The sequence below is a fragment of the Rhinolophus ferrumequinum genome, chromosome 10 (assembly GCF_004115265.2).
Source record: "Rhinolophus ferrumequinum isolate MPI-CBG mRhiFer1 chromosome 10, mRhiFer1_v1.p, whole genome shotgun sequence".
NCBI classification, from domain to species: domain Eukaryota; kingdom Metazoa; phylum Chordata; class Mammalia; order Chiroptera; family Rhinolophidae; genus Rhinolophus; species Rhinolophus ferrumequinum.
Genome location: NC_046293.1, coordinates 46,751,742 through 46,774,568, shown reverse-complemented (window position 1 = coordinate 46,774,568; position 22,827 = coordinate 46,751,742). Strand labels below are relative to the sequence as shown.

General features: G+C 34.2%; 1 protein-coding gene across 4 annotated transcripts in view; it reads right to left on the bottom strand.

Moving 5' to 3' along the window:
• The window catches only part of TMEM117 (transmembrane protein 117), a 388,102-nt gene that overhangs the window by 75,077 nt on the left and 290,198 nt on the right, over positions 1–22,827 (bottom strand). The gene's annotated exons all lie outside the window — the stretch shown is intronic.

The following is a 22,827-nucleotide window of genomic DNA, read 5'->3' as shown; positions in this document are numbered from 1 at the left end:
ATTAAGATAATGATTATAGAATAAATAATTAACAAAAATATTGCAAATGACCTTGGTTAGCACACTGTGTTACAAAGAAAACATTGGTGTGGAGCCCTCACTGCACGCACATCATTTATTGAGGGTAGTAGACATGCATATGGAAGAGCATAAGGCAAATGGTGAATAAGGAAGGCCTTTGATTCTATTATGATGCTACAAAAAAGAGGGACAGTTAGGCTGGTCCCAGCATCATCCCCATAGCATGACAAGCTCCATAGAGGAACCACCTCTACATGCCAACAATGTAGCCTCTTCTGGAACTCATGACATAGATATAATAGCTTGTGGCCTAGTAACCTGTTTAGGTCACACCATGTCTGATAATCTCACTCCTTGATAAATGATACTAGAGGTCTGAGAATTTTCTCGCATGTATCTTTGTAGACCCCATAAAATATTGCAAAATTATATGCAGATGAAATTGAATGAATGTTTGTTAAAATTGTAACAATTATCAATTACGCTTTTTATAAAAATCAAAAAAATACTTAAATTAGTCTTTAATATTGATATTCAAAGTAAATCTGAAATACGGGCCGTGAAAATTTGATCTGCCAGAGAATTCTCCAGAATGTAGTTGTCTCTGCTTTCAGAGGTGTATTGGTATATGCATATCGTTTGGAATTGTAAAAAAGGAAAATAAAAAAAGAAAAATATTTTGAAAAAAATTAATTTAAGAAACAAATAAAAGAAAGAAAAAGGAAATAAAGAAAAAGAAGGGAAAAAAAAAGAAAAAGGTAGAATAATACCTTAGAAGAACACATACCCATTTTTGGCAATTAACAAACTGTTTTTGCCTTCTAATGTTTTATAACAATTGCTATTCAAAAAAGAATAATATGAGTTATCCTAGAATTCTCTTTTCAGTTGAACAAAGTACAAATTTCTAAACCAAAATTTTGGGTTTTCTTTTAACAATATCCTATTTGGAAAAGTTATACTTTGGTATAATGGATATAATTTTAAAAACTCTCCTTAGAATCCCCTCCCCATAAATAGAAAAGATACATTATTTTAATTTTTGAAAATAAAAATTTCAATTAAAATACATTTATTTATTAATAGTATACAAACTTTCAAAATAATTTGACTCATGATGTCCAAAATATAAATTACAGATTGTCTCTACTACCATTTAGGATACTTCTAATCATTTACAGAAATTCAAGTGGATTAGATAAGCATGGGAGATATCCCAAATAATTATTACAATTCAAAAGAAAGAAATTGCAAATTTTATGTAGCTAAACATAAGAATAATGGGATTTTAAACAAAATTTTTCTCCAGGTTAAGTCAGTTTGTGTTTTTATTTTTTTTGAGTTCAAGAAACCTTAAGAAAATCTGAATGAAATTACCACAATTTCTTTTGTCAACAAGGATTATAACAGCCTCCAAGAAGGATAAATAGTGACTATTCAAAGTTCCTGTGGTAATAAGCATACTTCCTCATCACATTGGGCTTCTCACATGATGTCACACAAGGATGATATGACTATAAACACTTCTTCAGAATGCACTGTGTGACTGAGGGGGTTGGTAAATAGTTGGGGCTCCATTCCTTCAAGCTCCCCCTTCTTTGCCTCCCCAGTCTCCTTCACAAAGCCCTTCAACTCCTTGTTATTCACCACTACAGTGAGAAGCCCTGATGAAACAAGAGAACTCCAGCACCTCACTCCAGCTCTATGGCCATCATCCCATCCCTTCTATTGGTCTGAGCCTGTGGTCTACAGGTTACTGTTTTTCATATCACCCTTACACTTTCCCCAGGGAGGTCCCTGGAACCTCCTTTGTGAGGACAGTTGACTACACAGGAGTTCATACTCTAATGTTACTTCATTGTTCTAAATATGTAAACTGATACTGTAAAATTAAATACTCATTTAGAGGAATATTTTTAGGTGTCAATATCTGGCAGTTTGGAATAAATGTCTGCTGAGCAGTCAGAAACCTCATCTATTACAAGATTTATAAAGGAGTTATTCTTACTTATGCTAAAAATCTCACTATGAATGAAGTCATTAAAATAGTTTTTGGTAATAGGAGTTTATCATAATGCCGGTTGTGTGAGAGCCTCCTAAGATCAAATCTATATCAATTATCTCTTGGTTGTTTGCTTTATTTGATATATTTCATTCAATCCAACATATAATATTCTTCCAAGAGCTTTCCATACCTGTTTTCCTGGCTTTATTAAGTACTTCTGTTTTGACACAGAGTATGGCTATAGGTTTCAAGGAAAAGTTACTGGTTATGTTTTATTACTTCAAAGGGAAATTAAAGGAGGTATTCTGCCTGATATTTAATATTTAATACTACAAAAAGAATAAAAATGGCAATTATTAAATATGAATGCATACAGCTCAGAGAAAGAGCCCTAAAAATAAAGTCTCGAGGGAATGGAAAAAAAAGAAAAGGTAAAGGGGGGACCAAAATACATTTGGTCATTTGAACTCCACAATTATATTCAGTGCCTTATCTACTGTGTTTCCCTGAAAATAAGACCTAGCCGGACCATCAGCTTTAATGCATCTTTTGGAGCAAAAATTAATAAAGACCCTTATATTAAAATAAGACCAGGTCTCGTATAATATAATATATAATATAATACTAGGTATAATATGATATAATATAATATAATATAATACCGGGTCTTATGTTAATTTTTATTCCAAAAGACACATTAGAGGTGATGGTCCGGCTAGGTCTTATTTTCGGGGAAACACGATACATATAGGTGCAGAAGCCAATGTGTTACATGTGGTTTAACTTTCTGAGCCACTTCTTATAAAACTGATAGATTACCATGCTATGATAATTCTGTCAAAATACCAGTTTAAAAGAGCCATGACTGGGATAGGTTATAGAAAACAATCACTTTTGGGTGAAACTGCTATAAAGGAAACAGGAACAACAGCAAGTGACTACTACAGTTACATGCCACTTACAGGGTGCCAGGTATTACGGACATGAGCGCTTTGTATGAATTAACTCATATAACCCTTACTACAAGCCTATTATCACCACCCCCAATTGACAATTGCAGGAACCGAGTCACAAAAGTTTCAAATAACCTCACATGGGTTACAGACTTTATATGTTATGTAAGTGATAGAAGATGATTTAAACCCAGGCTGACGCATGACAGTCTGTGTCATAACCATTGTATACGTTGCCTCTCACAGAAAGCCCTCAAGTATTGCCCTCCCGTTACTGTGTGTGTAGATAAGATTCTATTTACTGTCCTTTTTAGTTGTAAGCGTAATACTGGAAAATTATCATCCAGAAGTCCTTAACAATGAAAAGAAAAACTGACAGAGAATGACAACGACTGACAGGGAACAGCTAAAGGGAATATTTTTGTGGCAATGGAAATATAACCTCACGGAGGCTGGCCTTCGATGCAACGTCATTGGGTTTTTATTTGAACAATATGGTTGAAAGCATGTTTACTCTGGACCACGCTTCTTGGGGAGCACCAGCTTCTCTTTTTAAGAAGTATCTAATTAAACAATTATCCAGATTATTTCCTTTCAGGCTGCAGCCAGCACCAGCAGGACATCCTGGCTCATCAATTCCACTGTCTGGTTTCTGGCCACCAAACAGAAAGAACCCGTACATAATTATCAGCTTGAGTGGTGAGGCTCACTTTCGTGTTTTCAAATTTCCAATTTATTTGCTTTTCCTCAATTGTTGCTAATTCCTCTTAAATTAAGAGGAATTAGAATGTGAGACCAAGAATGGTTAACAGCTTTTCTACTCCAATGGCTCCCAATCTCTGGGGCGGACTCCTAAGAACCAGAGAGTTGCTCTTAAGTGTGAATTTACATGTGCACTGAGATTTGTCAGTAAACTGAACAAATAAAATGCTTCCAGACCAGTTAGGGGACTTGCTTGATGACTGCCAGTGACTGAACTTCGATGACAACATAAATATATTGACTCTGAGAAGGACTTGCCCTGTAATAAACCACTTTCCTTCTTCAGCTAAAAATCTGCAGATATTCTCAAAAATGTAACATCCTCTTGATCTCATCTGGAAACATACTCCTTTTATAGCCTACTCAAATATCTTTTATATACTGTGATCAGAGACAGAGTCACGCATGTAAGTAAATGCAGATAATCCCCCATAGTTTTAACCACTCCTTCATCCTCACTTCTGGATTTTTAAAAATACTAAACTTCCATTTTTAAATAACCAAATTAGTTACCATTGTTTGCCTTCTTCCATTCATAACCATTTAAAGATAGACCTATTGCATAGTCAAATAGCCTGAAAGCAGGCATTAAATCGAGTGAGAGAAGAATTGGCATTACGTTCTGATGACTAACTCACTTAAGGCTAAAGATCACATAATTTCATTTTGATTAAACCAAGTAGTATGAAAGTACAGACTCTCCTAACTAATTCATTATAAGTTAGGCCAAACAAAATTGCCCAAATTTGACCACGTTTTATCCTACTAAAAGTAGCAATTTCATGTAATTCAACATAATAAATACGCTTTTACGTCTTTTAACATATTAGCTATTATTCATGTTTTAAACTGTTTGTAGTCTTTGATTCCAGTCATGAATATCATATTTCTTCCTGATCATGCTGCACAATTATTATAACATCCAACAGGAAATAATAATCACTTTTAGTTCTTTCTAAAATACTTGTGTTAAAATGTTGGAACTCAGTCAAAAGAAGTAAGATCACACTTCCTAATTTCCCATAGCAAAGTCAAAATCTGTAAGTCCTATTAAAAATGAAAGGTTTAAGGTTACCACTACAAAAAAAAAAAAAAAAAAGCCTGGATCCAGATAGCAAATTTAATTTCACAATTAAATTATACTACAGTCTCATATTTCAAGTGCTAAACACAAGAAATGCAGCATAGCAATGGAATTTAAAATGATTTAATACCATAATTTCTAACCATGTTGTTCAGAGAGAAAAATATAATATGCAGGCATAAGCAGAAGAATGCTCTCCCTTCACTTTCATTGCAAAACCAAGAGCCAGTTCAAACATACAGTTCCCCTTGAACATTAAGTACCGCACATAGAAGTCACAGATGGCCATGAGAGAATGCCAGCACTTTTCAGTTTGCTTGTTTTAATTATCAATGTTACCACTGAAATTCTGTGAGGAAAACAGTCATTATGCAGGTCCTCAAGCCAGTTCATCCTGAAATATGTTAATTTACTCAGTCCTATAGCCTGGCTGAAGAAGTCAAGGTCCTCCTCAGAGGAGGACCTCCTCAGAAGCTCGGAAAGGAAATGGTTTAGTGTTCTTCTGAGATCAGGAAGCACTAAGGGAACACAAAGATAATGTTTGCTCAGTGACCTAGTGAAAGAGCACAGATTCTCCAGCTGGCCTTTAAGTAAATGCCACTAACAGTTCTTGGCCAACCTGGACATATTCGTTAAGATAGAATCCCTAAGAAAGGAGATGTAGTTATTCACTCATCTTGTTTGTGACTCCATTGGGATCTGGAGTCTGTAAAAGAAATTATTAGACTCTAATGTTGTCCATTAAATGATACATTTATACATTATTTATCTTTATCTCTCTCTATTACTCCATGAAGAGAAGTGCCCTAAACACAGCAGGAGCTCAAAAAGCACTGAACACATTGAAATGAAGAAATTAGTTGGTAACTCTTGTTCCTGAAAGGCCATGAAAGAGGCAGCTGAAAAAGACACCGCTGGGTAGGGCATTTGGCCATGCAGATTGTAATTTATGTGAACAGTGTTCTGACACCCTAATTTGGGTAAACAATGCCCTCTGGACATGTTTGGTGCTCAACCATTGCAACCTTGTGCGGGATCTTGGCCATTGGCAATTTTGATAATAGAGGTAGCAAATGAAATGGCTGAATTTTTTTAGTGGCTTGAATTCTTCTACCTATGTCTGAGTGATGTTAGTTTACCCAGAGGTACGTAAAAGTAGCTTATTGATTTAGAACACAGTTAGTCTTGGTCAGGAGAAAGTACTTTTGTCTTTTTGTGTTTCATAGCTTTAGCTGTGGAATAAGACATACGTTTTAGGAAAAATAATATTTAGTAGACTGAAAAGTCCTTAAAATACAGGCTTGTCATTTATTACTGATTACAAATGACTGGCACATTACTGGTACTTAAAAAGTAGCTGAATGATTAAATGAATCTATTTAATCTGGGGTAGACAATACTCGTTCCTTACTCCTCACAAAACTCACATGCTACTGAAATTGATGGTACTTCCTCCAGTATTAATAGAGCTTCCAAAGAAAGAGGCCTATGCAGTGCAAAATTAGATTAGATGGTCTGAACAGGCATATTAATCCTGTGTGTCTCTTAGCAAACTCACCAACCCAATTTTTCTTCCTAATGAAAATTACCTTGTATATATTAAATAATTTACCAATTCAACAGAATGAAACATATGAGACAAACTCTGGGTATGCTACCCTGGGTATAAAATATTATCACAAGTTCAGTAGTGAAAGTGGTAATAAAGATAGAGCTATAGATAAATGCCCATAACTACACCAGCAAGAACTATACCCATTATTGTTTAAAGAAAATAAAACGATAGCTATGATAGTTTTGACTTTTAAAAATGCAAAGCAGAAATTTTAAACTAAACATACTAAGCTTTATCTTTTTCTTGTTGAATTTGCTTTTAGCAATAAGATAAACTAGTATCTCATCAAGTAGGGGTGAGAAGAACAAAAGTATGCTTCATTTGATTTAAATAGGATGAATTTACATACTGGGTTAATAAAAGTTTGAGTAAAATTTTGCCACTTTGTTAAGGCTAAGATATTTACATAAATCAAAACCAAGGCCAAGAGTATGTTTTGAGTTTATCTCGAACATTTCTTAAAGAGGATTTATCATCAAGAGACTGTCCATTGGGAAGAATGCTTTCAGTACTCTCCGTAAGTACTCCTGGAAGAAAGAATCTTTTCAATGACCTGGGGCACATGATATAATGTCTGGGAGAGTCAACATTATGAACATAAAATCCTTTTATGAAGGAAGACTATGAAATAGACAACAAAAACAAAACAAAAAAAATTCCCTAAAGTTGTACAAATATACTTAAAGGAAATAATGTCATGTCATAGTGAAAGATCAAAAATTAGTATTAGGGTGCATAAGAGGCACACACTACATTCTTGAATTCTAAGGGAACAGATTTTTTAAAGCATCTACAGCTTTATTGCTGCAGATATATATTTAATTTCTCTTGGGCACTTGTGAAGAATCTCTGATTTATTTAAGAATAATCCAGGACAAACTGGAAAGAAAGAAACACTATATCATTCATAAATAAGGGAATGTCATTCTGGCACTGATGACCAGAGGACCAACTCATAAGTTTGATTTAATTAAGAATTGCTTATTGGCATTTTAAAGGCAAATCATCAGCCTCGTCTGGTCAGGCCACTGGAGAATTTTGAAGCTGTACGAAGTGTAATTTCATCAAGAATTTAGAAAGCCCCTAGAAAGAAAATGCTGTTTCAGGTAATGTACAAGATTGGACTACAGTATTGCTTTTTGAACGAGAAAGTCATATTGTAATGTGTGCAAGGCACAGAGAATTCAAGAAAAATTTGTTTGCATCTACCATGCCGAAGGCACAGAGCTACATTGGATAGACACAGAAATGATCTCTGCCCTTAAGGAACTTGTTGCCAGTTGAAGGATGACAATCTATACACAATAATCATACACAAAGTTAAGTAAAGACCATAAAACTATGGACATTTCCAGGAATATCTGGTTTATTTTTATTCAGATATGAAGGGTAGCTGGGAGGTTTAATGAAATTAGACCTAACAAATGTATAGATTTCTACAATGGAAAGCATGTCACAGGCAAAAGACAAATTTGAAGGAAAATATGGAAATGGTAGTGGGTGGAAGAGTGGCAGATGTTTCCAAAGTTTCTAGACTGTGGGATGAAAAGAGTTGTGAAACCATTAACTAAAGTTAGAAATATGACAGAAAGCAGGGATAAAATATTACACATTCTGTTTTGAACACATTGTTCAGTTTAAAGGGCTGGCAGGACATCTACACAGCAATGAACAATAGTCGAGTAGAAATCTGGGCTAAGGAAAGGTCAGGTCCTGGCATTTGATTCATTCACATACAAGTAATTGAGTCATGGAGATGAGTAAGATTTTTCAGGTAAAACAATAAAAATAAAAAAGAGAATAAGTGAAATCAAAGGCAGAATTTTGATGATCACATCTTTTTACAATCTATTCAAAGAAGGATGGAGACCAATTAGACCAGAAACAATGAGAGATCCAGAGGAAAACAAAAATCTAGAATCCAGAGAGAAAGATAATTTCAAGAATGAATTGGTGGCTCAAAACTCCAAATACTACATAGGTTTTATGGAACAAAGATCAAAGACAGATCACTGTTCAGGGCACATTTTTTCAACACAAGATTCCTCTTAAAATTGCACATTTGGATGTAAATATAGTTTCAGATATTTTCTCTGTAAACTCAGATATGGGCCTAATTTGTGTTCTACTCCCAGGATCTCCAAGGAAAGAGGAAGAGAAAATTGAGGGGATTATTTGGATAATTCAACTTAAAACCATTTGGTTGTAATAAGCCAAGTAATCGACAGTTTTATTAGAGTTTACCCAAATATATCAGGCAAAGATATTTAATCCTTCAATTTTTGTTATGTTTTATCAATGGAGAACAGCCACTCCAAGTCATTCTGTTTTTTAGAAATGTATTACTCGGTAGCAGATTTTTTACTTTGACTTGATCATTTCTTTATTAAGAAAAATTAATTAGCATGTATATTTTGAGGGACAACTATATATCAGCACAAAATTTGTCCCAAATATATCTACTCTTGAGTACTTTATAACATAATTAGGGAAGAGAGCTATAATCTAATTAGGGAAAGAAAATTATCATGTATCAACATATAATAAGGAATAAAAGAAAATCTCAAGGAGGCACTAGAATTACTCGGAGACTTGAGGGAAGAGGGAAAAAAATCAAGACAAAGGATCATCTCAGAAAGAGGTGTACAATTGGTAGGAATTATAATATTGTGTTGTGAGGTAATGGATAAATCTGCCTAGATATGGTGAAAGATAGAGGATATGGATTGGATAGGGAGCAAAATAAGGCTAAATAGTTATAGGTAAGATCACATTGCTGATGGCCTCAAAAGTCTCCAGGGAAGGTTTGATTTAATGCTATAGAATAATGATCTTATTGGTTGTTTTTTAAGTACTATACTGTCCATCAAAATCATTGTTTTGTAGGATGGCTTCAGTCCTTGAGGGAAGAGTAGAAAGTAGACTATTGTAGTAGTGCATAAATGGTATGGTTGTAACCAAATTGTAGTGATGCAGAGGACAGATATAAAATATATTTGAAAGTAAAGTTAATGGAACCTTTTGCTAAATTTGAATGATACTTATCAAAAGAGGGAAGTTAGGAAGAAAGCTGGTTTGAGAACAGAAGATGGTAGCGTCAGAAACCTACATTTGCTTGCCCCAGATCCCCTTATAGTAGGCAACATGCTAAGACAAACCCCCAGTGCTTCCGGCCCTTGCACAGTCCCCTCACCTGGAGTCTGGGCAGAACACATGAATAGGACGAGGCACCACTCTTGTGATTATGTTACCTCATACTATCAAAAGTGATTATCATAGATTTAATTAAGATTACTAGTCAGTCCACCTTGGGTTAACCAAAGGGAGATTATCTGGTTGGATCTAATCTAATCACATGAGCCCTTTAAAAGCAGGGCGTTTTTTTCTGGCTGGTAACAGTAGAGGCAGTTGGAGAGATCTGAAGCATGGGAGAGTGGCTTCAGATTCTCTGTTGCTGAGATGGATGGGGTCATGGGACAAGAATATGACAAGCCCTCTAAGGAGACGAGAGCAGCCCTTGTAGATAGATAGCAAAAAAAAAAAAAAATGGAGACTTCAGTCCTATAGCTATCTGAAACTGAATTCTGCCAACAAAGGAAATTAGCTTAGTAAAGGACTCCGTGCTTCAGATGAGAATACAGCCACTTGACAACTTAAGTCTGAGCAGAGTATCCAGCCACACTTCGTCAGACTTCTGACTTACAGAATTTATGTAATATAATAAATAGTTGTGGAAATTTGTTATGCAGCAATAAAAAACTAATACAATTGTAGAAATTTAGGATTCTTAGGATCCTAAAATGATTGCTTTTTGGAACTACTTCCAAGTTTGATACAGAAAAGAAATGCTTAGCTCTTGCCAACTAAGATAATTAAAATCAACTATAGTCATTACCTACCCAAACTGGAGAATAAACCTAGGTTTCCATGGAACATCCATTCACAGGAAAATGCTCATTGAATTAGAAAACCAAAATTAGTCTTAAAAAAAAAAATTGGTCCAGCTACTTATCTCTAACTGCATAAATAATTGTACAGGGAAGCCTGTATCTATATCTTTTCTTAAAATTTAACCAGTAGGAACAATGCTTTCAAAGCTCATTCAAGCATATGAAAATGCTACCTAATATGGAATTGCAATTTCTCTTAGTTAAATTTAACTACCATAGCCCTAGAAGATTATTTGTCAGGATCTACTCCATGAGAAAAACTCTTCATATATTTAAAAGAAAATTTTGTCAAAGGAAAGAGAGGAACTGGTTTCTAGTCATGTCTCATGCTACTTGTTTAAATGTACTTAGAAAAGTTAGTTACCTTTTCAGGCTTAATTTCTTGATCTCTAAAATGATAATGATTATGATGATAAAGAAGTAAGTGAAGATGATGATAACAGTTAAAATGTATAAAGTAGTTATGATTATATTATTATATCTATATACTCACTTCATTCTCAAACCAATCCTATGAGGTAAATATTATTAAGCACTTCATTTTGCATAAGTAATATTAGACTTTTAGAGATTGAGTAAACTGTTCAAAATAACAAAGTATTAAATATGGAGCTTAAATTTAAACCCAAGTCTCTCTGACTCCAACACCACACTCAGCCCCTATGCTCTTCTGACTCACCCTATGTATGATGTTGTGAGGATTAAATAAAATAATGTATTTGAGATAACACTAAAAATTTTAAATGTTATTATATTTAAAAGATGATAGTCCAGTCATTCTTTAGTCTTCTTCCTCCAAATTATTCAACAGGTATTCAAAAATAAAGCTACTACAAATTATCTCACTCATGAGTATTTGGGGAAAGTTTCTTTTAAATTATAAAACTAATTTTTTTTTTTTAATGAGAGATGGTGTGTTCAAGATACAAACCATACTTCTCACTGGCAATAATTTTCTGTGCTTTTTTTTTTTTCACTACCACTAAGTGATAAAAGAGCCATTCACTCTGGAGCTGGGTGTGTCCTGGTGCAGGCATAGAAATATCTGATTTGGCCCAGTGGGGAATTGGAGACTATCATCCATAACTTGGTGAATTTAGGTGATTTTCAAAAATTATCATCAAATTATGATTCATTATAAAAACATTTAAAGGATCTGAGGCCCTGCCAGTCTCTGTTAGGTAGTTTTCAAAGAGAGGGTTTTCTTTTTCTTTTAATATAAAATTTGTATGAATTAATCTCACCCACTTCAAAGCGATAAATTTCAGTGAATTTTGGACTCATTCCTTACAACTACAGTTAAGACACTTAGCTCTCTGATGTCCTCCATTTCCTTATCTAAGAATAAGGGCCTCCAAGTAACATTCTGCCTTTCTTTTAAGGTTAGGGATTTTAGAAGATCAAAGACTAGTTTCCCCTTTTGTTTTTCATTTTCTCTGTAAAATTATTGTACCCTTTTTTGGTGCATGGATCATTTGACCCTGATGAAACCACAGGAATTTCACTGCATGTGTGGTAACAAGATGTTGGAACTGCATGAGTCCAACAAACACTATTACAGTACACTGGATGAGAGCCTACAAAAAATGTCAAAACCTCCATGCTTCTTATGCTTGTGATAATACTTCAGATTGCTCATATTGGATATGCGAGACCATAATGTTGATGCTGCTTGGTGGAAACTCTTTCTACATTGTTTCCCTACCAGACCCTCGTAGGGTAACTACTAAGGAGCAGTGAGACGTGCATAGGAGAGGGAAGTAGAGAAGGCTCCCAGATTTAAGCTTGACTACAGAGCAACATAAAATAGAGTAAAAAAGAATGTGAAAATAAAAGTTTTAAAATTTTAAATCACTTCTTTCTAGTACTTAGATATACGACTCTTGATCCTACAAGAGGTTTCTAAATCTATCGTTCCAATGCCTTAATTGATGCTTTGCTTTTCCAGATAAGCCAGGAGTAGATTGTTATGCATGCTTGTGCCAAATTTCAAATTCTTAGATGTTTATACTTGTTAGGGAAGCATATCATTTTTAACTTTTCTAGCGATAACCTTGTTTGTAGAGGAGCAGTAATGGACTTTTAGCAAATATTAACCCCAATTAGCTAAAAATGAAGAAACCAAATAAAAGTTTTAAACAGTTTCCTGGACATTCAAAGCTAAAAATCTTTTACATCAAGGTGATAAAGGGCGTATTTTTGTTAACCACTCCAAATGCTGCTAATGTTTTAATGAAGATCTACAAAAGGAAATAAATCCATAATAATAATGAGACCATGAATGAGAAAGAGATTTTGATGAATTTCCAGAGAAGAAGATACTGGATAGGGACACACGTGACAAACAGTGTGAAGGAAGCAGGTGCTTAGGCACATGTAAAGGTTCTGTAGCGAGACCTTCACTCCAGTAACATGCCGAGGAGGCTCAGAGCAAGGAGATGGCATGTGTGAAAAGCAGGAAGGGAAGTGCAGTGAAAATAAGATGGGTAGACCTCTCTTTATTCTCCTCTCTTATTACCTATGACTTTGGGCAACTGTTTGAGTATGAAAACAGAGGCTTTATCTGACTTAGACGTTGGTTGCATGGTCTTCCACTTGAGCAGATTTAATGTCATCACCTTAATAGCAGGACCAGTCCTATCATCCGATTCTTCAGTGAACCACATTTAAATATATAACATACAATTTAAAAACCATTCATAGGTTTCCAAATGTTGGACTCAATCAATAGACAAACCATGGAAGACGATTACAGAAATTTGGGAAAAATCACAAATATGTGGAAATGAAACAGCACACTTGTAAATAGGCAATGGGTCAAAGAATAAATTGCAAGGAAAATTAGAAAATATTTTAAAAGATATGAAAGAAAAACCCAACCAATTAAAACTTATGGGGTGTACTTTTTAGAGAGATAGAGCTATAACTGCCTATATTAAAAAAGAGAAAAAGATATCAAATAACCTAACCTTAAGAAATTAGAAAAAGAAGAACAAGCTAAAACCAAAGCACAGAATAAAGAAAGTTGTTGCAAAAGGCAGTCACGTGCATGCCATCTTTGACCTATACAGATGCCCACACAGCTGTATAAGAATAGGCTATGGGCCTAAACACTTGCTTACTAAGAGATAAAGAGTCCTCCGAGTCTGTTTTGGACTAATCATCCTGTATGGCAATCCTTTCCCTGTTTCTGATTCAATGTGTACTCCTTTGCTCTGCTTAAGCATGTGTATCATATGGCACCTGGCCAATCCCACTGCTATAATTTTCCCCTGAAGGAAAGAGACAGAGTCCTTCATTTTGGGGCACAAGAGGGTGCATGCAGAACAAATGTTCTGCATTGGCTGTTGAAAGAAACTTGCTGGCAACAGAGAAACAAATAGCAGACCGATGCCCACTACTGAAGCTGATCTTGCTCTGTCTCTTCTCTATGTGAGCAAACATTGTTCCGTTTAGTGCTTGTCTGCATTGTGTTTTCCTTGGTGACGGATACCAAGAAGCAGTGTACAGAAGTGTTCAAACTGCTACTCCTGATAATAAGCAACAGATGCCATTTGCTCAACAGAAATAACAAAGACTAGTGCAGAGATAAATGGAGAACAAAAGAATAACAGAACCAACAAAACATAAAATTTGTTTGTTGAAAGAATTGACAAAAATGAACAAATTTTTAGCTAGAGGACCAAGGGAAAAAAATAGACAATTTACTTATAAAAGAGGCGACATCATTAGTGACCTCGCAGAAATAAAAAGATCATAAAGGAATACTATAAATAACCGGATGCCAACAAATTAGATAACCTAGGTGAAATGACCTTTTTCCTAGAAAGACACGAGTTATCTAAATCAAGAGTACATGGAAAATCTAAATAGACCCATAACAAATAGAGATAGAATTAGTAATTTAAAACTTCTCCACAAAGAATAGCCTATGTCCAGATGACTTTCCCTAGTAAATTCTACCCAATATTTAAAAAGAGTTAATATCAATTATTCACACTCTACTCCAAAAATAGAAGAAAAATTAATACTTTCCAACTTATTCTGAGGCCAGCTTACCCTGATACCAAACCGGAAGAAGATACCAGAAGAACATTACACAAGTAGGCTCTTATGACTATAGATGCAAAACCTCTCAACAAAATACTGGCAACCAAAGTTCAGCAACATATAAAAGGAGCATACACAATGGTCAACTAGAATTTATACCAAGAATGGAAAATTGGTTTAATGTGAAAATCATCCAATATGATTACTTCTCATTAAGCAATCCTCACAAAGCTGATATTTTTCTCTTGCTTGCTTGTTTTTCATTTGTTTGTTTGTCATCTACCCCACAGCACATATTTTGGAAGCAGACTGCTTGGTTTCTAATTCCAGCTCTGTCACTTTGGGGACAATTTACATTCTCTGTGCATAACTCATAGAACTTTTGTAAGGCTTAAATGTGCTAATGTTTATAGAATGCTTAAAAATGTACTAGCTTTACTATACGCTAATTATTTATTCTGGATTCTTTTAGTGAATATCCATATAAATCATAAAATTCAAGGTTATTTTTCTATAGTCAAACCATGTCTTTATATTTTTCTCCTTTTTGTGGGTTTTCTGGTATCTAGAAAAGCATCTGTTTTGTCCATTTCTGTGGCTCTCTGAGTGTTTTGGTCCTTCTGACGAATACACACACATGCACTAGCTCCATAACAAAGGTTACCCACGCTGCCATTCACTTCCCTTGCAGCAGGGAGGTGGGACATCTCCATTCTCTTTATACATGCCCTTACATTTTCTCCATCAATGTTATTCCTGTCTAAGGGATCTCTGAGTAGCCTTTTCCATTCCACTCCACACCCCTCAAAACATTCCCCCCTCTCAGAAATACTGTCATGTTTTCCTGAGAGCCCCAGAGTTAAGAGAACAGATTTTGAGGGGGACAGCACTGCTGATGGGTCGTTCTGAAGGTAAGAGCACAGCGTTCGTATTTGTGTTTGGTGAGGAAAACATACGCCATAGGGTGAAGCGTGATGAATAGTTTTAAAGTCGAAGTGGTGATAGAGCACACTGAGAGTGGATTCTGAATTTCCAGCTAGTGGGAGGTTTTTCCAGTAGACAACAGAGATGTAAACAAATAAACAGATGAACAATAAATAAACAAATAAATAAATGAACAAATAAACAGATGAAAAACAAACTGATCACAAAAAAGTATGTTACCTCCTAATCACCTGTTAAACTGATAGCTTTACCGTATGAAATGGAATCTCGTAGGTATCTATGGAAACAATGTTAGCCTATTTGTAGATATACTGAGAACTCTTTAAATTCTTTAGAAAGCCATGACATTGAGTAAATAACATTTTAGTGCCTAAAACAGGCATTCTAATCATTGAGTTGAATTGTAAAACATTAAACAATTCTATTGAATTCTGTTTGAAACTGTTCATGTGATCCTCCAGGATATAAATGTACCTTCACTAAAATAAATTACGAACTACAAATATATGGCTTAATTATTGTATTTTAGCAGGTGAAGGAATATGCGTTTTCAATTTATATTTTTCATGTATAGTAATGTGTTTTTCCATTATTTTTCCTTATGAGAGACATAATGACAAATAATTCCAAAGAAGGTACAACACCATCTATAGGAGGTCTGTCAAATGGCTAATTATCTCCAGGAACAGCCCTTTTGTCAATGACATAGTCTTGCCTTAAAGGTGCCATATCATGCAAGAAATAGTTAAAATAATAAATACAGAACTGATTTCATGTTTTTTTCCTAAAAGGCATGAGGAATCAGATTAAATAAACATACAGAGAAACTTTAAGTTGCTTTAAAAAACTTTATGTTTTAGGTAAAAACAGCCCTGAATTTATTCTACCATTACATTAACTTTCCAACATAAAAGTGTTATCTATTTCAAAGACCAGCTTATTTAAATTGAATTTAAGTATTGCTATAAATGCCACTATCTGTGTGTGACATATCAAAGTTATAGCCTTATAAAAAGGACAATTTCCATAAAGAATTATTACATAAAAATAGAGCAGGGATTAACACAAATTCTGATCAAGACAGACTTTCTTGCTTAGCTTCCATTCTTAAAGGTAACTGCTTCATTTAGCAAGATAGCAATATTAAAAGTAATCTGATACCATGAAAATAGTGGTATATCATATTAATTTAACTGCTATAAAATCATACAATGCGGAACACAAACCATGTGAAATTTATACTCTGGTGGCTTAGTACAAAGATATTCGTATCTAATGATTATTTCTGTACCTGAGACTAGATACCTCCTTCATTTCTTTCAAACATGAAGCAACAGGAATAACCAGACTTCCCTGTTCTTCTGGTTTTACAGTGAGTTGAACAAAGGTTCCCTGAACAAGTCATAATTCTGTTTCAGTTTTCTACTCCCTGCCAAATGAAAAGCATTTTTCTCTATATATTACAGTGCTCTGAAACAAACAGATAAATGAGTATATGAGTATATACACGTCATCAATGCAAATTTATAGAAACTGGAATACACACTTGCATACACATTGCAAAGTGTGTGTGTGTGTGTGTGTGTGTGTGTGTGTGTGTGAACAGAAAAATCTGTGGTACTATTCAAATTTTAGAATGTTGAATATAGTCAATGTAGCACTTTTTTCTCCTTACTTTTAAGACAGAGCTGATCCTTTGCATAAAAGCATTCAGGAAAAGCTCTGGAGAAGTTTGCTCACACCTATATTAATCCTTCCTGGTTTTTCATTAACAGAAAACTCACATGGATTTTCTTTTAATAGCAAAAACATTGCCTATTTACATTCCATTTCATTAAACAAAGTAATTTTCAACTTTGAACAAAGGTCATTATCTTGTAATTCCTACCCAAATCAATAGAGAATTACTATAAGATGAATTTTACAGGGTGCCAAGTGGGGGGAAAAAAAAAAAGCTACTCCAGAGCTTGAATCAGAGGGCCATCTTGACTTGCTTTTAATTGAGCTTTACTCAAATGCTTTGTGCCAAACTCCATTCAAAATGCAAGCACATGTAAAGGGTTTTCAATTTACTACTCAACAGGGAAAATTACAATGGTTTTTTCTTTACCAGTTAAATGTCCTAATATCAATGACAGGATTTATTGAACACCACAGTACCTTCATCAATGTTCCTATTATTAAACTGGACTGCTTCCTTAAGCTTTATGGGTTTTAGTATGACTTTTCCCCGTAACAATACTTCTCATAAGTCTCCACAGCATCAAGTTCTTTGACTATAAATCTTTAGGTAACTGCAGTACCCCAAAGGCTAAATCCTCAATATCAAAAGGCTTTCTATCTATTATGCCAAAAGTCCAGAATTTTAGTGTTATCAATACCAACGTTTTCAGATTTTTTTGCACTTTCCACATTATATAATGTTACATATTTTGGACCAACTAGCATGAAAGATTAGTTTTTGAGTCAGGCAGACCTATGTCTAAATTTCAACTCTACTATTTACTAATTATGTGATAATAAGTAAATTATTTACTCTGAGCCTTAGCTTCTTCATCTGTGACAGAAATAATAGCTCTATAACATAAGAGGTGCTCCATAAATGATTACTGTTTTATTAATAATTTTTATTTTAATTGATATTAAATATACAATATATTAATATTAATTAATATTAAGGTAATATTAATTAATATTAAGGTAATATAATAATGATATATTAAGGTGGACCCAAATATACAGTAAAATTTTGTTTTATATATATGTATATAAGCATATATATATTACTTAAAAATATATTTAAAAATCCAAGAGAAACTATTAAGAACTCAATTTATTCAATTAATAGCGATACTAGTAGAAGAAGAAATATGCTGCATAAAGTATAACATGCAACTCATAATTACAAACTGGAATATTTTAAAACCAGGTTGTTAAAATTTTTTTTCTCCCTCTGTTTACTTTTGGAGTCTGATTAAGATGCTTAACCTCAAGATTTTTGCCCATCTGCCTCTCCTTCCACTGCCAAAATCCATGATTTGCATATGGTTTCTCACTGTAAAAAATATAGTGGGGGGTTGGGAGGGATGGAGGATGGTTTAAAAAAACTAAACCAAACTAATCTCTATCCATAAAAAGATATTTGTCTTTTTTTCCTTCTAACTTGCATAGTCTGAACGACATGTTGTCATGGCACATAATGATCATCAAAGTATCCAGTATTAAAATTATTTCACTCTGAATAGTATTTTCTCAATTATCAAGTAATAAATACTGTATACTTTTTTTCGTTTTTTGTATTTAGTGTAGGAGCTAATAATAGATAATATGACCAATGGATTAAAACTAAAGCTTATTGGAAAATGCCTAGAAAATAGAAAGTTCTTTACTACCAAGAACTTTTTTGGTCAGCATCCTTTACGTACAATCACTTTTGATTTCACATGGCTTCTTATTTAACATTAAAGGAGTCTTTACACTTTTGCACCCGGTGGCCGAGGCAAGATATGAGAAAAAGTTTAGCCCCCTCTGATCCAGGAGACAGGCCAGAAAATCCTAAGTGATCTGTAAGGCATAATCTCGTAGGAATGACCACTGTAAATGCAGGGGTGACTACAAATTGCCTAAGAGCACGTTTTCTTACCTTCTTTAACCTGCGGATATTTGTGGGATTATTTTAGTGGCTACGTCAGGTCTTCTGGGCAGAAGAGCTATGTTCAATGGAAAGACTCTACGGCTACCGCCAGTCCCTACTTTGGGACTACTTGGGAGCGAAAGGGAAGATGTCACAGTCAGTTCTGGCCAGTGAAACAAACCAGCACAACCGAGCTGAGGTAGGTTTCCACACAACGGTCTAAATGTTCTCAAATGTCATGTGCTTCTTTAATCATTTTCACGGTAGATTTTTTTAACTATTGGTTCCTACCTAAAAATTATTTCATAAACTAACGGATTTCATTCTTCAGCTCATCAGACAGTAGTAGTACTAAATATGGGCCAGAGTATAAACAATTTAATAATGAGTTTTTAGTATAGATTTAGTTTCAAGTGCTTTTTCCTCTAACTCAAAGAACTAACTGTAGTTCTAAAAGGGTGATGTTATTTTTTTAATATGGCCAATGTTATTATTTAATCTTGTAATGATAAATATGCACAGAAATATTTAGATGAAATGTCCATTTCAGTAAATGCCATGTTTTGTAATTCCCAGAGGTACATACTTAATTGCATATTGATTGTAGAGCACTTAAGGTTGAAAGAGTCTTGTGTAACTGTCACCCACAGTCATCCTAACTGGAACCCTCACCTCCAAACATCAGTACACCTTGACATCACGCCCTGATAGAAGTAAATAACTTCATAGATTCCGGGAATGCCTTGAGATGTAAGAAAGGCAGTTGCACAGTGAAAAAAGTATGGATTATGAAGACTGACAAACTTTGTGTTGAATCCTGACTCCACCACTTTGTAATATTAGACAAGTTTTTGAGCTGAGAATCAGTTTCCGCATCTTAAAACTGGGGTTATAATATTAATAACTACATCATGGCTTTTTGTGACGAGTAAGGGAGAAAATGTATGTAACTCTCTGAGCACATTGTAGGGACTCATGTTGTAGGTTGCCATATGACATAACTAGAACATTTAAGATAAGGCTTGCTACCTCACAGTAAGACAGGGTCAGTCCATCAGGAGGGCAGTTCCACTTCACACGTAATTTAGTAAGAAACAACAACTTGGAAATGCTATGGGGCTAACAGAACACCAACATGAAAAGTGAAGCATATTTTTATTCAAATGTTTTGTACACAAAGAAAGAAATATAACACAAGTCACAAATGTGAACCACATATGTAAAATTTAATTTTCTAGTAGCCATATTAAAAAAGTGAAAAAGTAAAATGGTGGCATTGATTTTAATAATATATTCAGCCCAATCGATCTGAAATATTATCATTATAACATATAATTAATATAAAATTATAAATGATACTTTACCTTCTTTTTTCTCTTACTAAATCCTTGATCTTCACTGTGTACTGTTCATGTATATAAAAAATGTATATATACAGTCATACTTACTACACGTCTCAGTTCAGACTAGCCATATTTCACATGCTTAGTGGCTATATGTAGCTAGTGGCTCCACTACTGGAAAATACAGGCTAATGAAACATCTGGATGAGTAGGCTGAATTTATCAATATTCCTCTCAGTGTTCCAGCAGCCTGGGGGCCAGCCACTGCTACACGTTTTCTAATTCTGTCACTTTTACATACGATTCTCAAGGAAATCTATCTTCTCCATTGAGATGCCTAAAAGAAACATTGACTACTAAATTGTGAAAAGCTTTTCAAGGTAAAATATAATTACAAATGTTTTGAACTCATCTTTAATGTCTCTTCAAAAGAGTTTAAATAAATATAGATTCTTTCATCTAATAAGGTTGATTTTTCTCTGGTAAGCGTTTAAATAAAAGAAATGTCAGAACACTCTCATCTTTTTTTTCCCTGGTGATGCTTTAATGTTAAAAGTATTTTCCTAGAATACACACCATATGTCATCAGGGAAGAAGAGAAAAAAATTTCATAAGTGAAACTTGATATTCAGCCAAATGAGCTACAAGTCTTTCAAACTATTAAAATAAGTAGAACAGCCATTATTCAATGAGGCCATGTCTGTTCATATATTAAGACAGTGATTGCTTAAGTTACCAAGAACTAATGTCAAATCAAAAATATAAACACATATTTTTAAAAACCTAATGGAGTGAATAGGGAGTTTCTTTTATGCTTTGGAAGGGTATGTACTGTCTAGCATCAAATATTACACCATAGATGATTTTTGTCCATAAATACCTACCTACTGCTCTAGTACCTACTGAGTTAAATTAGAAGCTAAACTGAAATAAGAAAATTTATAGGAAAAAAGGTAACTAAGTTTCCATTATGAAAAAATAGTAATACTCAAATTATTTTTAACGCATAATGTAATTTTTTTATTTGTTATTTTTCAAAATGTATAGAGGTATAATTGACAAAATTATATACAATATCATGTTTTGATATATGTACACATTGTGAAATGATTACCACAATCAAGCGAATTAACAAATTCATACCTCACAATTTTGTTTGTTTGTTTTTGAGTGTGTGTGTGCGTGTGTGTGTGTGAGTGTGTGTGGTAAGAACATTTAAAATCTACTCTCTTAGCAAATTTCAAGTATACAATACAGTTAACTATTGTCACCAGCTGTATATTAGCTCCCCAGAACTTATTCATTCTGAGTAACTGAAAATTTGTACCCTTTGAGTGACAATTCCCATTTCAAGTTAAGCTTTATCTTTCCATGAAAGTAATAAACATAAATAATCTCCAGGATTTCTAAATCTGCTTATTTTGAAGATATGGAATACAAATTATTCTAAGGGAAATTTATGAAAACTACCAAAGGTATGACTGAGCAGCAAGTTGAGACACATGGCAAGAATAATTCTGGCTCAATCCCAAAACATATGTGCACAATATATATTTTATTTAAAATAGAAATACCATATTCTCTCATGGATTTCCTCCTTATTGTATATTGCATCTCTTTGTTCTGGGAAGAAAATGTAAAGCAAAAAGTTTCTCCTGTATGAAGTGTTTAATTTCATCAAGTAGAACTAGGGACCTGGGAGTCAAGCGGTATCTAGGTCAAGTGGTGTTGCTGACTTGGGAAAGGAAAAATCCTCATCAATATGCAACATCTTTTAGCCTCTCTTCTCTACCCAAATAATAAGGTCTCTTAAATGGCCTACTACAGGGGTGTCCAAACTTTTTTTAACTTTTTTCACCAAGGGCCCTATGCGGTAAAATACACAAACAGCTGGGCCACTCACTCGAGATGAAGTACTATTTAAGTATACTAAATATATTTTTGGAATTTGCTGCCGGCCAATAAAAAATGGATCGCGGGCCGCAGTTGGCCTGCCAGCCGCAGTTTGGACACCCCTGACCTAGTGTATGGGCTGTTTGAAGATTCAATGAAGTAGCATGTGTATAAGCATCTAGTATATCATAGATATTTCATAATTTTTTTCCTTTATGTGAGGAAAGCTTAACTAGGATGGATAGAGGTCATGTATTAGGGGCAGCAGGGACCCAGTTACAGACCTGGAAAAGGGAAGAGACTAAGTATAGAAGAGGGCTACTTATCTAAAAAATATTCAAGTTAGAAACCCTTTTGAAAAAGACTTAAAACAAAATTATCATCACATACACGACTGGTAAAAATGAATCGCCCGTAGAAAAATTGTACATTTTTTAAGCTAATGAAAATGCTGTAAGGGCATTGATTTTTTTAAAATAGAAATATTTCTGTTATTACCCAAATAATACTATTTGCAGAAGCAGAAATCAATTAAAATAAAAGCCTACATTATTTTATGTTTTAATTGTATC